This window comes from Aotus nancymaae, unplaced genomic scaffold, assembly GCF_030222135.1.
Source record: "Aotus nancymaae isolate 86718 unplaced genomic scaffold, 86718_ANA_hifiasm-v0.15.2.pri h1tg000087l, whole genome shotgun sequence".
NCBI lineage: Eukaryota > Metazoa > Chordata > Mammalia > Primates > Aotidae > Aotus > Aotus nancymaae.
The window spans coordinates 356,050-374,405 of record NW_026988502.1 but is presented as its reverse complement, the minus strand read 5'-3'; the positions used below and the strand labels follow the sequence as shown (position 1 = coordinate 374,405).

The 18,356-nt window shown below is 50.3% G+C and overlaps 1 pseudogene; it reads right to left on the bottom strand.

The window, feature by feature from the left end:
• Positions 1 to 377: 377 nt before the first annotated feature.
• LOC135271603 (rab-like protein 6) lies at positions 378 to 3,125 on the bottom strand (annotated as a pseudogene).
• Between the last annotated feature and the right edge of the window lie 15,231 nt (positions 3,126 to 18,356).

Below are 18,356 nucleotides of genomic sequence, written 5' to 3'. Positions count from 1 at the left end.
CAGCCGACCTTGGCCAACTTCGTGACTCCACAACCTAGGACCCCCTCCCAGCTTGCCAAATACCACCCTAAAGTTACTTATGTAACTTTCCACTACCTCAAACTTACAAAACTAACTCCTATCCTACTGCCCTCTGTTGACTTTTTTCGGACTTAGCCTGCCTGCAGCCGGGTGAATAAACAGCCATGTTGCTCACACAAAGCCTGTTTTGGGGGGTCTCTCCATTCAGAGTGCGTGTTTTAACACCAGTGAGGCCTGGGGTTGGACAGCGCTGAGCCCCTTCTAGGTGAAGAAGTTCACCTCTGGGAAACCCGCGTTCATGGAAGATGGAGGTCTCGGGGACCCCCGTACACAAGCGGCCACTTGCTTCTGCCAAATCACTGCTTGGTGATGTCGAACATCATGACCACCCTGTTGCAGTTCTTGTACACGTCCAGGAACTCGGCATCCAGGGCCATTTCGGATTCCACCTCCTGTGGGTCATTCTCAATCTTCAAGCCACTGTCTCACTTTTTAAATTTTCCTTTGTCCACCACGTCTTCAACTTTCATGATGTCATCCGTGATCTTGTAGCTCCAGTAGATGCTGGTGACCTGGATCTCCTGCGTGGGGAGAACGGCCTCCTCCATGAACGGCCGGCCCTGCAGGCGGTGCCACAGTGCCGTCTTGCCGGTGTTCCTGTCTCCCAGATCACTGTTTTCATGTACTGCACCCCGTTGGTGAAGCGCCTTTTCGACGCTTGGTTCAAGGACTGCAGCCTGGCAGGAATGTTCTTGTCCCAGGGTCTAATCCAGCCCCACCAGCTTCTTCAGGGCGGAAAACAAGCTCAGCAGCAGAAGACAAGGGGCGCGACTTGCACCATGTCCCGGAGGCCGGGGTCCCGGCGGTGGAGCGTGGCCTGGAGCGGCAGCTCGGGAGCCTCAACCTCGGCGGCTTCACTCCAGCCCCACGGCCTCAGGCACGGCCGCTCTCCAGGCTTTAATGCCGCCATCTTGGCGCTGGCTCCGCGGGACGCCGGGGGAGCCAAAAGCCGTATTTTTATGTTATTTCCATTTAAAAACATTGGCTCAAAACAGAGACATAGACCAATGGAACAGAGCAGAGACCACAGAGGAAATACCACACATCTACAACCATCTGATCTTTGACAAACCTAGCAAAAACAAGCAATGGGGCAAGGACTCTATGTTTATTAATAAATGGTGTTCAGAAAACTGGCTAGTAATGTGAAGAAAGCAGAAACTGGATCACTACCTGTCACCTTACACTAAAATTAACTCCACATGGATCAAAGATTTAAACATAAAATGTAGCCGGGCATGGTGGCTCAAGCCTGTAACCCCAGCACTTTGGGAGGCCGAGGCAGGTGGATCAAGAGGTCAAGAGTTCGAGACCATCCTGGTCAACATAGTGAAATCTCGTCTCTATTAAAAATACAACAAAATTAGTTGGGCATAGTGGTGCGTGCCTGTAATCCCAGCTACTCAGAAGGCTGAGGCAGGAGAATTGCCTGAACCCAGGAGGCGGAGGTTGTGGTGAGCCAAGATCGCGCCATTGCACTCCAGCCTGGGTAACAAGAGTGAAACTCTGTCTTAAAAAATAAAAAAAAAATAAAAAATAAATAACACCATAAAAACACTAGAAGAAAACGTAGGCAAAACCATCCAGGACATAAGCATAGGCAAGGACTTCATGACTAAAACACCAAAAGCAATGGCAATAAAAGCCAGGATAGACAAATGGGATCTAATGAAACTCCAGAGCTTCTGTACAGCAAAATAAACCACCATTAGAGTGAATCAGCAACCAACAGGATGGGAAAAAATTTTTGCAATCTACCCATCTGACAAAGGGCTAATATCCAGAATCTACAAAGAACTAAAACAGATATATAAGATAAAAACAAACAACCTCATTCAAAAGTGGGCGAAGGATATGAACAGACACTTTTCAAAAGAGGACATATATGAGGCCAACAAACATGAAAAAATGCTCATCATCACTGGTCATTAGAGAAATGCAAATCAAAACCACACTGAGATATCATCTCACGCCAGTTAGAATGGTGATAATTAAAAAATCTGGAGACAACAGATGCTGGAGAGGATGCGGAGAAATAGGAACACACTTACACAGTTGGTGGGAGTGTAAATTAGTTCAACCATTGTGGAAGACAGTGTGGTGATTTCTCAAGGATCTAGAAATAGAAATTCCATTTGACCCAGCAATCCCACTATTGGGAATATACCCTAAAGAACTACAAATCATTATACTATAAAGACACATGCACACGTATGTTCATTGCAGCCCTGTGTACAACAGCAAAGACCTGGAAGCAACCCAAATGCCCTCAATGGTAGACTGGACAAAGAAAATGTGGTACATGTACATCATGGAATACTAAGCAGCCATAAAAAATGATGATTTCGTGTAGGGACTTGGATGAATCTGGAAATGATCATTCTCAGCAAACTGACCCAAGGACTGAAAGCCAAGCACCGTATGTTCTCACTCATAGGTGGGTGTTGAACAACGAGAACACGTGGACTCAGGGAGAGGAGCATCACACACAGGGGACAGTTGGGGGGGTAGGGGAGAGACAATGGGGGTGGGGAGGGAGGGGAGGGTGGGGACTGGTAACATGGGGGGAAATGCCAGATACAGTATTCGCCTAAAGTAAAATAAATAAATAACTTAAAAAAAAAAAAAGAACTTCCTTCAGCTACTTTTAGGACTGGTCTGCTGGCAACAAATTCTTTTAGTTTTCTTTCATTTGAGAATGTCTTGATTTTCCCATCTTCCTGAAGGATATCTCTGATTGATACGGAATTCTTGGTAGACAATACTTATCTTTCAGCACTTCAAAAATGCTGCCTTTTCATTTTCTGGCCTCTGTAGTTTCTAATGATAAATCCAGTATCATTTGAACTGTTCTTCCCCTCTAAGTTAGGTGTTACATCTTTCACTGCATACAAGACTTTTTTTTGTCTTCGGTTTTCAGAAGTTGATTATGATATATGTTGAAGTGGATTCTTTTGGGTTTATCCTATTTGGGTTTCACACATACCTTTACTGACACTACAGAGGAGTTGCTGGTAGTATGTGGCCTCATTGCTGCCATGCATTTGTGAATGGGAGGGATGCCTTGTTACTACCCAAAGGAGATAGAAATCCAGGCTTCCCATGTGGCCTCTACTGATACCACTGGGCAGAGGGGCTCATTACTGCCCCACTAGGATGAAAGTCCCAACTCCCTACTTGGTCTTCTCTGATACCCCTGTAACGGGGGTGTTCAGCTTGGCAAGGGTCAAGGCCAGGTTACCTAATTGGCCTTTGCTGGTATGGGTGGTGATGGGACCATAGTTTTTTCTATGGTGCCTAGCTAGAGTAGAGCAGTTACTGACCAAAAATATCTCGGCGCACTCTGACCTCCACCTCCCAGATTCAAGCAATTCTTATGCCTCAGACTCCCGAGTAGTTGGGATTACAGGTGCCCGGCACCACACCTGTCTAATGTTTATATTTCTAGGACAGACGAGATTTTACCATGTTGGTCAGGCTAGTCTCTGTGGATCAAGATGGCCAGGGGGAGACCTATGTTAATTCTAGCTAAATAATTATAAGCTTGTTTGGTTCAAAGTACACTTAAGTTTATGTAGCAAACTAAACTGTATTATTGCAGTTAATTAGAAATCAAGCAGCAACAGGAGGCCTAAGGTAAAGACCACCTGAGCGCGAAGTAACACCGGGAAACAATGCAGGGTGGTTGTGGAGCAGGCAATACTGCTCTAGTCCTACTAATGCCTTCTCAACATGGAGAATATATGAGGGTCTGGTAAAGAGGGCTTATGCAAAGACCTCTGAGAAGGGAGGCGACCTCTGCTCACAAGATCTGGGAGGGTCTTTGTAGATGGGAGCTGGCAAGGAGGAGAAAAGCATTGCAGGGCAGAGATCCTAGAACACCTCAGCCTCTGCCTAGGTTCTTGGAATATGGAACGGTTTTAATTGCTCTATGCTCTCAATGCTTGGGAGATAAAAGCCCTTGATGCATTGGGTGGGGTCAGACAGGGTGGCTCCTCATGCCAGACTTCTGATGCAGCCGCATCCTGGTAACAATCAGATCACTAGTTTAGCATGTCTTAGAAGCATCTCAAGTACTCCCCACCATCTTACCTACCACTTCACCCTCCCCTTCCATGCCCGTAAGATCAATGAATTATGCACATAATCAAAGTGTTTGGAGCCCAGAGCTCGGGGCCAACCACCAGGACTAAGGGCACCAATGAATGGGGCTGGGGCTGGTACTGAACAGTCTCAAACTCCTGACCTCAAGTAATCTACCTGCCTTGGCCTCCCAAAGTGCTGGGATTACAGGCATGAGCCACTGCATTCGGCCTTTTCTTTTTTCTTTTTTTAATTGAGGCAGGGTCTTATCATGCCGGCTAGGTTAGTCTTCAACTCTTGGCCTCAAGTAATCCTCTCACCCTGGCTTCCAAAAGTGGTAGGATTACCGGCATGAGCCATTTCATCTCACCTAATGAATTCATTTTGATGACAATTAAGAGAAAAAAGTTATCTATTAAATAATTCTTCCAATTCCCTTAAAAACATCCGTAAGTTTTTTTGGTTGTTTTTTCATATCCATAAGTTTAACTAAAAAACAGTCATACAAATCATGGAACTTACTCTTACCTTGTTCACTGCCATTTGCACAAATGTTAAGACTGATGTATACACAAGCCCGCGTGGAGAGGCCAGATGCTGAGTAATGCGCTCAGAATGGTGATGTACAGGACAAAGTCACATTTCCAATGCCTCTCACCAACAAAATGATCAAGCCTAGATGAATGTGTAGGTGCTACACCATGCTACAGAGGAGGCAAAGGAAATCCAGACAGGCCAAGCAACTTAGCCTGGAACTGCCCGTTAGTGGCCGCTCCATGATTTAAGGTGAGAGGTGGTTTACCGCAAAGCATGTGCCTTTATGTTATTCTGTTTTTATTCATACACAAATTACATGAAAGGTAAAGTGTTTTTAGAAAAATTATTCTGGGCAAAATATAAAATTAACTGAAAAGTACGGTTTTGAGAGGAGAGGTCACATTTCCCCTTCTGATCATGTAGCATTTAATTAAGAACACAGCAGAGGTGATGGGAATGGTGTGTATTTCGGTGGCTGAGGCACCTGCACGTCTCTAGATACCTGTCAAAACTCACAGAACTGTATACCAGAAAGAGTTTACTGCATGAATGAATAAATAAAGACACAGCAAGGCACTGTGGCCTTTTACAAAGATTAAATGACTGGAAGTGGCCCTGAATTTTACCCACTCTTTCCAGAAATTAGCTTAGGATGAAAGGGAATTGCAGATGCAAATTTTATAAGCCATCTTGCAGGCAGTGAGTCAGAAAAGAGGCCAACCTGGTGGCCCAACATGATAAGACATGTGAGTCAGCATCTATGAAAAGTGGCCACCAACATACTTTTCAAATACATTTGCCAGATTTATGCTACTCACAGCACCAAAATAAGGAGCTTGGTGGACAACCGCTGTGCCTTCTTCTTCCTTCATGTAGTTGTCAACGAGCACAGTGAAAGCGCCATTCTCTTTACACTGGAAAAAAAAGGCAGCAGGCTTCAGCGATGAAATATTACTGTATTACAATGTTAACTTCGTAACAGTTTTTTTAAAGAACCTGAAAACTTTCAACATGTAAAATTATTTCTAGAAATAGGTTGGGAAGAAACATGCTAATTCAATACATTTTTCCCATAAATAAAAAGTTACTACTTATAAATCAAATAATTATCTGGAGACTGGCAGATAAAAATTTCTAATTTCCTTGGTTACAAACTGATGATTTTTTTTGTTTTTTGATTTTTTTTTCCTGAGAAGGAGTCTTGCTGTCACACAGGCTAGAGTGCAGTAGTGCAATCTCGGCTGACGGCAAATTCCACCTCCCAGGTGCAAGCAATTCTGCAGCCTCAGCCTCCTGAGTAGCTGGGATTACAGATGCCCACCACCACGCCCAACTAATTATTTTTGTATTTTTAGAGGAGATGGGGTTTCACTACTTTGGCCAGGCTGGTCTTGAGCTCCTGACCTTGTGATCCTCCTGTCTTGGCCTCCCAAAGTGCTGGGATTACAGGTGTGAGCCACGGCATCCAGTCCAAACTGATGTTTTTCATCAGTTCTCCCTTCCCCCATTTTTGCTCCTAGTATGCAGTTGAGGATATTCACTTACTGGTACATTTTCAATCACTGTATGTATATGTTTTGCTTCTCTTTTTCCTTTTAACTCAGCTCAAATTATTCAGTTATAAAGGCAAATCTCGAAAGGAACAGGTGGGAGTCACAAGTAGTAAGTTCTATTTACAGGTAACTCCACCACCTTAAGACTCGGGAAATGTGTTCAGTTTTATTTTCTTTGCAACAGCAATATCATCACGTTAATTCATATAATGCTAAGAAACCTACTCTTCCTACTTTCATCTCTTTACATTTCTTTCCACAAACCATTGTTTCTGCCAAACTGGCCCTTTGATGTCCTTCCTTTTTGCATTGGTTAAAAAGCATTTTCACCTTTAACTCCTAAAATCCTGTGAAAAAGCTATTAGTATTCCCATGTCTTAAAAATATTCTGGCTACTTAACATTCTGACAGTTCAAAGATGGAGTACTGAGCATCCAAAGAGGTGTTCTGGGGGATTCTTTCCAGCATGGGTACCTCTCCCTTGTGCCTGCTCATATCTGTCTACTCTTACATTTCTCCCTCAAGTGGTTGGGACCCAGAAATCTTTTGTGAGATGGGGCAGAGGTCATTCTCTGTAGCTACTTCCTGCTGAAAAGGGACATTGAGGGTCTTCAGGGTCCTTCCTCCTTGAGTGCTGTCATGGTGAGGAGGTTTTGGTGATTGTTGTCTCTTAGAAGATTTCACTCGTGCTGTCCACAGGAGACATATGGGGACTTGGTTGTCCTGGAGGGAAAGAGGTTGATATCCCCATCACAAGACCATTTGAAGTCTGATGGTTTCTAGATGGGAGGAAATAAACTGAGAATATTCAGAGAGCAAGGCTCAAAAAGGAGAAGGAAGATAGAGGCCAGGGGTCCCAGGAAAGGGAAGAGCTCTGAGAATGAAGACAAGGTGACACCCCAGCAGAGTCAACTCTTGATATCCCTTTACCAAAGATCAGAGGCCTGGTCTATAAGATCTCTTCTATGCTCCTGGAGCTGTTCTGATCTGTTAACAGAAAAATACAAGAATTATGTAAGAAATCTGAAAACTAAAGAAAAGAGATACTGTAGCTAACCTTTGACAAGTAATTTTCCATTCTGATATTTGAAGACAATGAGCTTGAAGTAGGAATCCTTAAGTCTTCTCTTGGATTATGTATTCTGTTGACACCTAAACTGTCATTAAACTTTCCATTGCAAGGTGATTCTAGGACTGACATCATGGTATATGTGGCTAATAAACATCTGGTCTGTTCCTTCCCTAGAAGTTTGGTAATAAAATCTGCTAGAATTTCCTTCTGTAAGACTGCAAAAGATAAATGTTGAGTGTTTATATTTTTCCCAAATGATGTCTAAATAATGTGTGTGCTGTTTAAAAAGTCACCATGAATGAATGAAATATAGCACAAATGATGTGTCTCTTTTCCAAGTCCATCTGCTCTGAGCTCCAGCTGGCTTGGAGCTCCAATCACTCTGAGCTTCATTTTGCTCTGCACATCATCTGCTCGGAGCTCCATCTTACTCTAAGCATCATCTTTTCTGAGCTCCATCTTCTCCAAGCTCCAGCTTGCTCGGAGCTCCAATCACTCTGAGCAACATCTTGCTCTGAGCATGATCTCCAAATTCCAATGGCTCAGAGCAATGTTTGAAGTGCCAATCACTCAGTTCAATCTTGCTGTGAGCATCACGTTTCTGAGTTCCATCTTACACCGAGCAACATCTGCTGCAACCTCCATCTTGCTTGGAGGTCCTTCTTGCTTCAAGCTCTATTTATTCCAAGCTGAACGTGCTCCAAGTTCCATCTTGCTCAGAGCTCCAGTCACTCCAAGCACTATCTTTCTCTGAACACCATCTGCATAGACATTTATCTTACTCAGAGCTTCATCTAGTTGGAGATCCATTTACTCTGAGCTCCATCTTGCTGGGAGTTCTAATCACTCTATGCTCCATCATGCTGGGAGCTCCAATCACTCCCAGCTCCATTTTGCTCTGAGCAACCAACTGGTCGGAACTCATCTTACTCTGAGCAACATGTGCTCTGAGCTCCACCTTGCTAGGATCTATAATCACTATGGGCTCCATTTTGCTCTGAGCTCCAAAACCTAGCAACATCTCCTCCAAATTCCATCTTGCTTAGAGCTCATTTTTGCTCAGAGCTCTATCTACTCCAAGCTGCATCTTGCTCAGAGCTCCAATTGTTCAGAGCAATGTTCAGAGTGCCAATCACTCCAAGCTGCCTCTTACTCTAAGCACTATCTGCTCTGAGGTCCATCTTACACCAGCAACATCTGTTCCAAGCTCCATCTTGCTTGGAGTTCCTTGTTGCTCAGAGGTCTATCTGATCTGAGCTCCATCTGGTTTGAAACTTCAATTACTTCAAGCTCCATCTTGCTCTGAACACCATCTGCTTGAAGCTCCATCTGCTCTGAGCTCATCTTGCTTAGAGCTCCCATCACTCTGAGCTCCATTTTGCTCTGAGCACCATCTGCTCAGAGTTTCATCTACTTGGAGTTGCATTTGCTTCAAGTTCCATCTTTCTCAGAGCTTCAATCACTCCAAACTCCATCTTGCTCTGAGCACCCTCTGCTCAGAGCTCCATCTTCTCCTAGGTCCACCTTGCTGAGATTTCCAGTCACTTCCAGCTCCATTTTGCTCTAAGCACCATCTATCTGCTCAAAGCTCTACCTTACTACTGTGAGCAGCATGTTCTCTGAGCTCCATCTTGCTCTGAGGACCATCTGCCCTGAGCTCCACCTTACACCAAGCAACATCTGCTTCGACTTCCATTTTGCTTGAAGCTCCTTTTTGTTCAGAGCTCTGTCTGCTCTGAGCTCCATCTTCTGTGGAGCTCTAATCACTCTGAGCTCCATCTAAAACCAAGCGATGTCTATTCCAAGCTCCATCTTGCTTAGAGCTCCTTCTTGTTCAGAGATCCATCTTGCTCAGAGTTCCAATGGCTCAGAGCAATGTTCACAGTTCCAATCACTCCAAGCTCCATCTTGCTCTGAGCTCCACCTTACACCAGGAAACAACTTCTACAAGCTCCATCTTACTTGGAGGTACTTCTTGCTCAAACCTCTACCTCCTCCTAGCTCCATCTTGCTCAGAGCTCCAATCACTCTGACCTCTATCTTGCTTTAAGTGCCATCTGCACAGAGCTTAATTTTTCTTGGAGTTCTGATCATTCTGAGGTTCATCTTGCCCTGAGCACCATCTACTTGGAGCTCCAGATTGCTCTGATTACCATCTACTTGGAAGCAATTTCTGTGAACTCCATCTTTTCTGAGCTCTAATCACTCTAAACTCCATCTTGCTGTATTATATGCTCAGAGCTCCATCTTGCTCTGAGCACCATCTACTCTGAGCTTTGTCTTTCTCAGAGCTCCGACTGAGCTGAGTTCCATCTTGTTCTGGGCACAATTTGCTCAGAGCTCCATCATGCTCTGAGCACCATCTGCTCTAAACCCCATCTGCTCAGAGTTCGATTTACTCTATGTTCCATCTTGCTCAGAGCTCCAATTACTCTGGAGTTCCATCTTGCACTGAGCACCATCTGCTTGAAGCTCCATCTCACTGTGAACAACATCTTCTCTGAGCTCCATCTTGCTCTGAGCACCATCTCCTTGGAGCTCCATCTTGCTAAGAACTCCAACCACTTCTAGCTTCATTTTGCTCTGAGCACCATCTACTCAAGAATTCCATCTTGCTCTAAGCACCATCTGCTCAGAGCTCCATCTCACTGTGAACAACATCTTATCTGAGATCCATCTTGCTCTGAGTGCCATTTCCTTGGAACTCCTTCTTACTCTGAACAACATCTGCTCCAAGTTCCATATTGCTCAAAGCTCCCTCAGCTCCAAGGTTCATCTTGCTTGGAGCTCTAATCACTCTGAGCTCCATCCTGCTGTAAACACCATCTGCTCTGAACTCCATCTAAAACCAAGCAATATCTGCACCAAGCTTCATCTTGCTTACAGTTCCTTATTGATCAGAGCTCCATCTGCTCTGAGCACCATCTTACTCAGAGCTCCATCTTGCTCTGCACTCCATCTTACACAGAAGAACATCAGCTCCACGTTCAAGCTTGCATCGAGGTGCTTCTTTTCTGAGCTTAATCTTCTAAGAGCTCCATCTGCTCTGAGCTCCATCTTGCTCAGAGCACCATCTGCTCTGAGCCCCATCTGCTCAGAGCGCCATCTGCTCTGAGCCCCATCTGGCTCAGAGCTCCATCTGCTCGGAGCTCCACATCGCTCAGAGCCCCATCTGCTCAGAGTGCCATCTGCTCGGAGCTCCAAATTGCTCAGAGCTCCATCTCGCTCTGTGCTCCATCTTGCTCTGTGCTCAACCTCGTTCAGAGCTCCATGTGCTCTGAGCTCCATCTCGCTCAGAGAGCTCCATCTCGCTCAGAGAGCTCCATCTCGCTCTGAGCTCCATCTCGCTCAGAGCTCCGTCTGCTCTGAGCTCCATCTTGCTCTGAGCCCCATCTTGCTCTGAGCCCCATCTGCTCTGAGCCCCATTTTGCTCTGAGCCCCATCTGCTCTGAGCCCCACCTCACTCTGAGCCCTATCTGCTCAGGACCCCATCTCGCTTTGAGCCCCATCTTGCTCAGAGCCCCATCTGCTCTCAGCCCCATCTTGCTCAGAGCCCCATCTGCTCTGAGCTCCATCTTGCTCAGAGCTCCATCTGCTCTGAGCTCCATATGCTCTGAACTTTATCTTGCTCAGAGCTCCGTCTGCTCTGAGGTCCGTCTGCTCTGAGCCCCATCTCGCTCTGAGCCCCATCTCACTCTGAGCCCCATCTCGCTCTGAGCCTCATCTCGCTCTGAGCTCGATCTGCTCTGAGCTCCATCTCACTCGGAGTTCCATCTGCTCTGAGCTCCATCTGCTCTGAGTTCCATGTTGCTCTCAGCTCCATCATGCTCTCAGCTCCATCTGCTCTGAGCTCCATCTTGCTCAGAGCTCCATCTTGCTCTGAGCTCCATTTGCTCAGAACTCCACCTTCCTCTCAGCTCCATCTTGCTCGGAGCTCCATCTGCTGTGAGATCCATCTTGCTCAGAGCTCCATCTGCTCAGAGATCCATCTCACTCAGAGCTCTAGCTGCTCTGAGCTCCATCTCGCTCTGAGCACCATCTCACTCTGAGCTCCATCTGCCCTGAGCTCCATCTCGCTCAGAGCTCCATCTTGCTCAGAGCTCCATATGCTCATAGCTCCATATGCTCTGAGTCCCATTTTGCTCTGGGCCCCGTCTGCTCTGAGACCTATCTGCTCTGAGACCCATCTTGCTCTGAGCCACGGGTCCACCAGGACACAGAGGGAGGACAGACCCCATGTCCAGGGGTCCACATCACACCAGGACACAGAGGGAGGACAGGCCGCATGTCCAGCAGTCCTTGATACACGATGACATAGAGGGAGGAAGGCTGGGCCCTGTGTGCACACGTCCACATCACACTAGCACACAAAGGGAGGACAGGCCCTGTGTCCAGGGGTCCACATCACACCAGGACACAGACAGAGGACAGCCCAGGTGTTCAGGGGTCCACATAACACCAGGACATAGAGGGAGGAAGGGTGGGCACTCTGTCCACATGTCCACATCACACCAAGACACAGAGGGAGGAGAGGTCCCATGTCCAGGGTTCCACGTCACACCAGGATACAGAGGGAGTACAGGACCTGTATCCAGGGGTCCATGTCACACCAGGACAGAGAGGGAGGACAAGCCCCATGTCGAGGGGTCCACGTCACATTGGGACATAGAAGGGGAAGTCTGGGCCCTGTTTCCACATGTCCACATCACACCAGGACACATAGGGGGGACAAGCCACATGACCAGGGTTCCACATCACACCAGGACTTGGAGGAGAGGCCCAGTGTCCAGGATTCGACATCACAGCAGGACACAGAGTGAGGAGAGGCACCATGTCCAGGGATCCATGTCACACGAGCACACAGAGGGAGGACAGGCCCCATGTCCACGGGTTCACGTCACACCCGGACATAGAGGGAGGAACGCTGGGCCCTGTGTCCACACATCCACATCACACCGGGACACAGGGAGGACAGGCCCTGTATCCATGTGTGAATGTCATACCAGGACACAGAGGGAGGACAGGGCCCATGTCCAGGGGTCCACATCACACCAGGAAAAAGAGGGAGGAAGGCTGCGTCCTGTGTCCACACGTCCACATGACAGCAAGACACACAGTTAGGACAGACCCCATGTCCAGGGGTCTACGTCACACCAGGACACAGAGGGAGGACAGGCTGCATGTCCAGCGGTACTCGTCACACGACGACATAGAGGGAGGAAGGCTGGGCCCTGTGTCCACACGTCCACATAACACTAGCACACAGAGGGAGGAAAGGACCGGTGTCCAAGGACCACATCACGCCAGGAAACAGAGGGAGGACAGACTGCAAGTCCAGTGGTCCTCATCACATGATGACATAGAGGGAGGAAGGCTGGGCCCTGTGTCCACACGTCCACATCACAATAGCACACAGAGGGAGGACAGGCCCCAGGTCCAGGTGTCCACATAAAACCAAGACACAGAAGGAGGACAGACTAGATGTGCAGGGGTCTACATCACACCAGGACAGAGAGGGAGAACAGGTCCCGTGTCCAGAGGTTCACATCACAAGAGGACACCGAGGTAAGACAGGCCCCATATCCAGGGGTCCACATCATACCAGGACACAAAGGGAGGACTGGCCGCATGTCCAGGGTTTCACGACACACCAGGATATAGAGTAGGAAATCTGGGCCCTGTGTCCACACGTCCACGTCACAACAGGACACAGAGCAAGGACAGGCCCCATGTACGGGGTTCATTGTTACTCCAGGAGACAGAGGAGGAAAGGCCCCGTATCCAGGGGTCCATGTCACACCAGGACACATAGGAAGGACAGGCCCCATGTTCAGGGGTCCACATCACACGAAGACAATGATGGAGGACTGGCTCCATGTCCAGGGGTCCACATCACACAAGGAAACAGACGGAGGACAGACCAGGTGTCCAGGGGTCCACGTCACACCAGGACATAGAGGGAGGAAGGCTGGGCCCTGTGTCCACACGTCCACATCACACCAGGACACAGAGGGAGGAGAGGCTGCATATCCAGGGGTCCACATCACACCAGGACCCAGTGGGAGGACGGCTGGGGCGTGTGTGCACACTGCCACATCACACCAGGACACAGAGGGAGGACAGGACATATGTCCAGGGGTACAGGACACCGTGAAAGGACAGGTCCCGTGTCCAGGTGTCCATGTCACAGCATGACATAGAGGGAGGAAGGCTGGGTCCTGTGTCCACACATCCACATCACACCAGGACAGAAGGAGGATAGGCTCCATGTCCAGGGGTTCACGTTACACCAGGACAGAGATGGACAACAGGCTGCGCCCGATGTCCTCACCACATCAGACCAGGACACAGAGAGAGGACAGGCCCCATGTCCAGGGGTCCACGTCACACAAGTATACAGGGGGAGGACAGGCACCATGTCCAGGGGTCCACATCACAACAGGACACAGAGGGAGGACAGGCCCCATGTCCAGGGGTCCACGTCACACCAGGACATATAGGGAAGAAGGCTGGGCTCTTTGACCACACGTCCATATCACATCGGGACACAGAGGGAGGACAGGCCCCATGTCCATGTGTCCAAGTCACACGAGGACACAGAGGGAGGACAGGCCCCATGTCCAGGGGTCCACGTCACACCAGGACGTAGAGGGAGGAAGGCTGGGCTCTTTGTCCACACGTCCATATCACATCGGGACACAGAGGGAGGACATGCCCCATGTCCAGGTTTCCACGTCACACGAGGACACAGAGGGAGGACAGGCCCCATGTCCAGGGGTCCACATCACACCAGGACATAGAGGGAGGAAGGCTGGGCCCTGTGTCCACATGTCCACATAACACCAGGACACATAGGGAGGATAGGCCCGATGGCCATGGGTTCACGTCACACCACGACATGGAGGAAGGCTGAGCCATGTGTCCTCAAGTCCACATCACACCGGGAAACAGAGGGAGGTCAGGCCCTGTGTCCAGGGGTACACATCACACCAGTACACAGAGGAACTGCTGGCCCCATGTTCAGGGGTCGACCTCACACCAGGACACAGAGGGAGGACAGGCCCCATGTCTAGGGGTCCACGTCACACCAGGATAGAGTGGGAGGACAGGCCCTGTGTCCAGGGGTCCACATCACACCAGGACACAGAGGGAGTACAGGTCTCAAGTCCAGGGGTCCTCGTCACATGACATAGAGGGAGGAAGGCTGGGCGCTGTGTCCACATGTCCACATCACACAAGGACACAGAGGGAGGACAGGGTTCACGTCCAGAGTTTCACGTCACACCAGGAAAGAGATGGAGGAAGGCCGCGCCCTGTGTCGACACCTCCACATCACACCAGGACACAGAGGGAGGACAGGCCCCATATCCAGGGGTTCACGTAACAACAGGATATAGAGGTATGATAGGCCCCGTGTCCAGGGGTCCACATCACAACAGGACACAGAGGGAGGACAGACCCATGTCCAGGAATCCACGGCACACCAGGACATGGAGGAAGGCTGGGCTCTTTGTCCACACCTCCATATCACACCGGGACACAGAGGGAGGACAGGCCCCATGTCCAGGTGTTCAAGTCACATGAGGACACAGAGGGAAGACAGGCCCTATGTCCAGGGGTCCACGTCAGACCAGGACATGGAGGAAGGCTGAGGCCTGTGTCCACATGTCCACATCACATCAGGACACAGAGGGAGGACAGGCCGCATGTCCACAGGTGCATGTCACTCCAGAACATAGAGGGAGGAAGGCTGGGCCCTGTGTCCACACGTCCACATCACATGGGGACACAGAGGGAGGACAGGCCCAGTATCCTGGTGTGAATGTCACACCAGTACACAGAGGAAGTACAGGCTCTGTGTCCAGGGGTTCATCTCACACCAGGACACAGATGGATGACAGGCCAGTAGTTCAGGGGTCCAAATAACACCAGGACATAGAGGGAGGAAGTGTGCGGCCTCTGCCCACATGTCCATATCACACCAGGACAGAGAGGGAGGAGAGGTCCTATGTCCAGGGGACCATGTCACACCATGATATAGAGGCAGGACAGGCCCTGTATCCAGGGGTCTACGTCACACCAGGATACACAGGGAGGACAAGCCCCATGTCGAGGGGTCCACGTCACACCAGGAAATAGAGGGAGGAAGGCTGCGCCCTGTGTCCACACGTACACATCACAGCAAGACACACAGTGAGGACAGGCCCCATTTCCAGAGGTCCAAGTCACACCAGGACTCAGAGGGAGGGCAGGCCACATGTCCAATGGTCCTTGTCACACAATGACATAGAGGAAGGAAGGGTGGGCCCTGTGTCCATACGTTCACATCACACCAGGACAGAGAGGGAGGACAGGCCCCATGTGAGGCGTCCACGTCAAACCAGGACATCGAAGGAGGACAGATCAGGTGTCCATAGGTGTACATCACACCAGGACACCAAGGTAGGACAGGCCCCATGTCCAGGCGTCCACATCACATCAGGACACAGAGGGAGGACAGGCCCAATGTCCAGGGTTTCACGACACACCAGGATATAGAGGGAGGAAAACTAGGCCCTGTGTCCACACGTCACATCACACCAGGACACAGAGCGAGGACAGGCCCTGTATCCAGGGGTGATAGTTACACCAGTAGACAGAGGAAGGACAGGCCTCGTGTCCAGGGGTCCAAATCACACCAGTACAGAGAGGAAGTACAGGCCCCGTGTCCAGGGGTCCACCTCACACCAGGATACAGAGGGAGGACAGGCCCCGTGTCCAGCGGTCCACATCACACCACGACACAGACGGAGGACAGGCCAGGTGTTCAGGGGTCCACATTACACCAGGACATAGAGGGAGGAAGGGTGGGCCCTCTGTCCACATGTCCAAATCACACCAAGACAGAGAGGCAGGAGAGGCCCCATGTTCAGACGTTCACGTCACACCAGGACACAGAGGGAGGACAGGCTCCATATCCAGGGGTTTAAGACACACCAGGACAGAGATGGACGAAGGCTGTGCCCTATGTCCACACGTCCACATCAGACCAGGACACAGAGGGAGGACAGGCCTCATGTCCCGGGGTACACGTCACACCAGGACATAAAGGGCGGAAAGCTGTGCCCTGTGTCCACATGTCCACATCACATCATGACACAGAGGGAGGACAGGCTCCATATCCAAGGGTTTAAGATACACCAGGACAGAGATGGACGAAGGCTGCGTCCTGTGTCCACACGTCAACAACACACCAGGACACAGAGCGATGACAGGCCTCATGTCCAGGGGTCCACGTCACACCAGGACATAGAGGGAGGAAAGCTGGGCCCTGTGTCCACACGTCCACATCACACCAGGACACAGAGGGAGGACAGGACTCAGGTCCAGGGGTCCACGTCACACCAGAACATAGAGGGAGGAAAGCTGGGCCCTGTATCCACACGTCCACATCACACCATGACACAGAGGGAGGACAGGCTCCATATCCCGGGGTTTAAGACACACCAGGACAGAGATGGACGAAGGCTGTGCCCTGTGTCCACACGTCCACATCACACCAGGACACAGAGGGAGGACAGGCCCCGTGTCCAGGTGTCCACATCGCACCAGGATACAGAGGGAGGACAGGCTCCATATCCAGGGGTTTAAGACACACCAGGACAGAGATGGACGAAGGCTGTGCCCTGTGTCCACACGTCCACATCAGAAGAGGACACAGAGGGAGGACAGGCCCCATGTCCAGGGTTCCACGTCACACCAGGACATAGAGGGAGGAAGGCTGGGCCCTATGTCTACAAGTCCACATCCCCCCAAGATACTGAGGGAGGACAGGCACCATGTCCAGAGGACCACATCACACCAGGACACAGAGGAAGGACAGGCCCCATGTCCAGGGCTCCGTACCACACCAGAACATACAGGGAGGACAGGCCTCCTGTCAAGGTGTTCACATGACACCAGGACACAGAGGGAGGAGAGGCCCCATGTCCAGGTGACCACATGACACCACGACACAGAGGGAGGACAGGCTCTATGTCCAGAGGTCCACGTCACACCAGGACATAGAGGGAGGAACGCTGGGCCTTATGTCTACACATCCACATCACACCAGGACACAGAGGGAGGACAGGCCGAGTGTCCAGGTGTCCACATCACACCAGGAAACAGAGGGAGGACAGGACCCATGTCCAGCGGTGCACCTCACACCAGGACGTAGTGGGAGGACAGACCCTGTGTCCAGGGGCCCGTATGACAAGAGGACACAGATGGAGGTCAGTCCACATGTCCAGTGATCCATGTTACACCAGGACATAGAGGGAGGAAAGCTGGGCCCTGTGTCCACACGACCACATCACACGAGGACACAGAGGGAGGACAGGCCTCATGTCCAGGGGTCCACCTCACAAGAGGACATAGAGGGAGTAAGGGTGGGCCCTGTGTCCACAAGTCCACCTCCACCCAGGATACTGAGGGAGGACAGGCCCCATGTCCAGATGACCACATCCCACCAGGATAGAGGAAAGACAGGCCCCATGCCCAGGGCTCCGTGCCACACCAGGACATAGAGGGAGGACAGGCCCCGTGTCCAGGTGTCCACATGACACCAGGACACAGAGGGAGGATAGGCCCTATGTCCAGGGGTCCACGTCACACCAGGACATACAGGGAGGAAAGCTGGGCCCTGTGTCCACACGTCCACATCACAGCAGGACCAGAGGGAGGACAGGCCTCATGTCCCGGGGTACACGTCACACCAGGACATAGAGGGCGGAAAGCTGTGCCCTGTGTCCACATGTCCACATCACACCATGACACAAGAGGGAGGACAGGCTCCATATCCAAGGGTTTAAGACACACCAGAATAGAGATGGACGAAGGCTGTGCCCTGTGTCCACACGTCCACATCACACCAGGACCCAGAGGGAGGACAGGCACCGTTTCCAGGTGTCTACATCACACCAGGACACAGAGGGAGGACAGGCTCCATATCCAGGGGTTTAAGACACACCAGGACAGAGATGGACGAAGGCTGTGCCCTGTGTCCACAC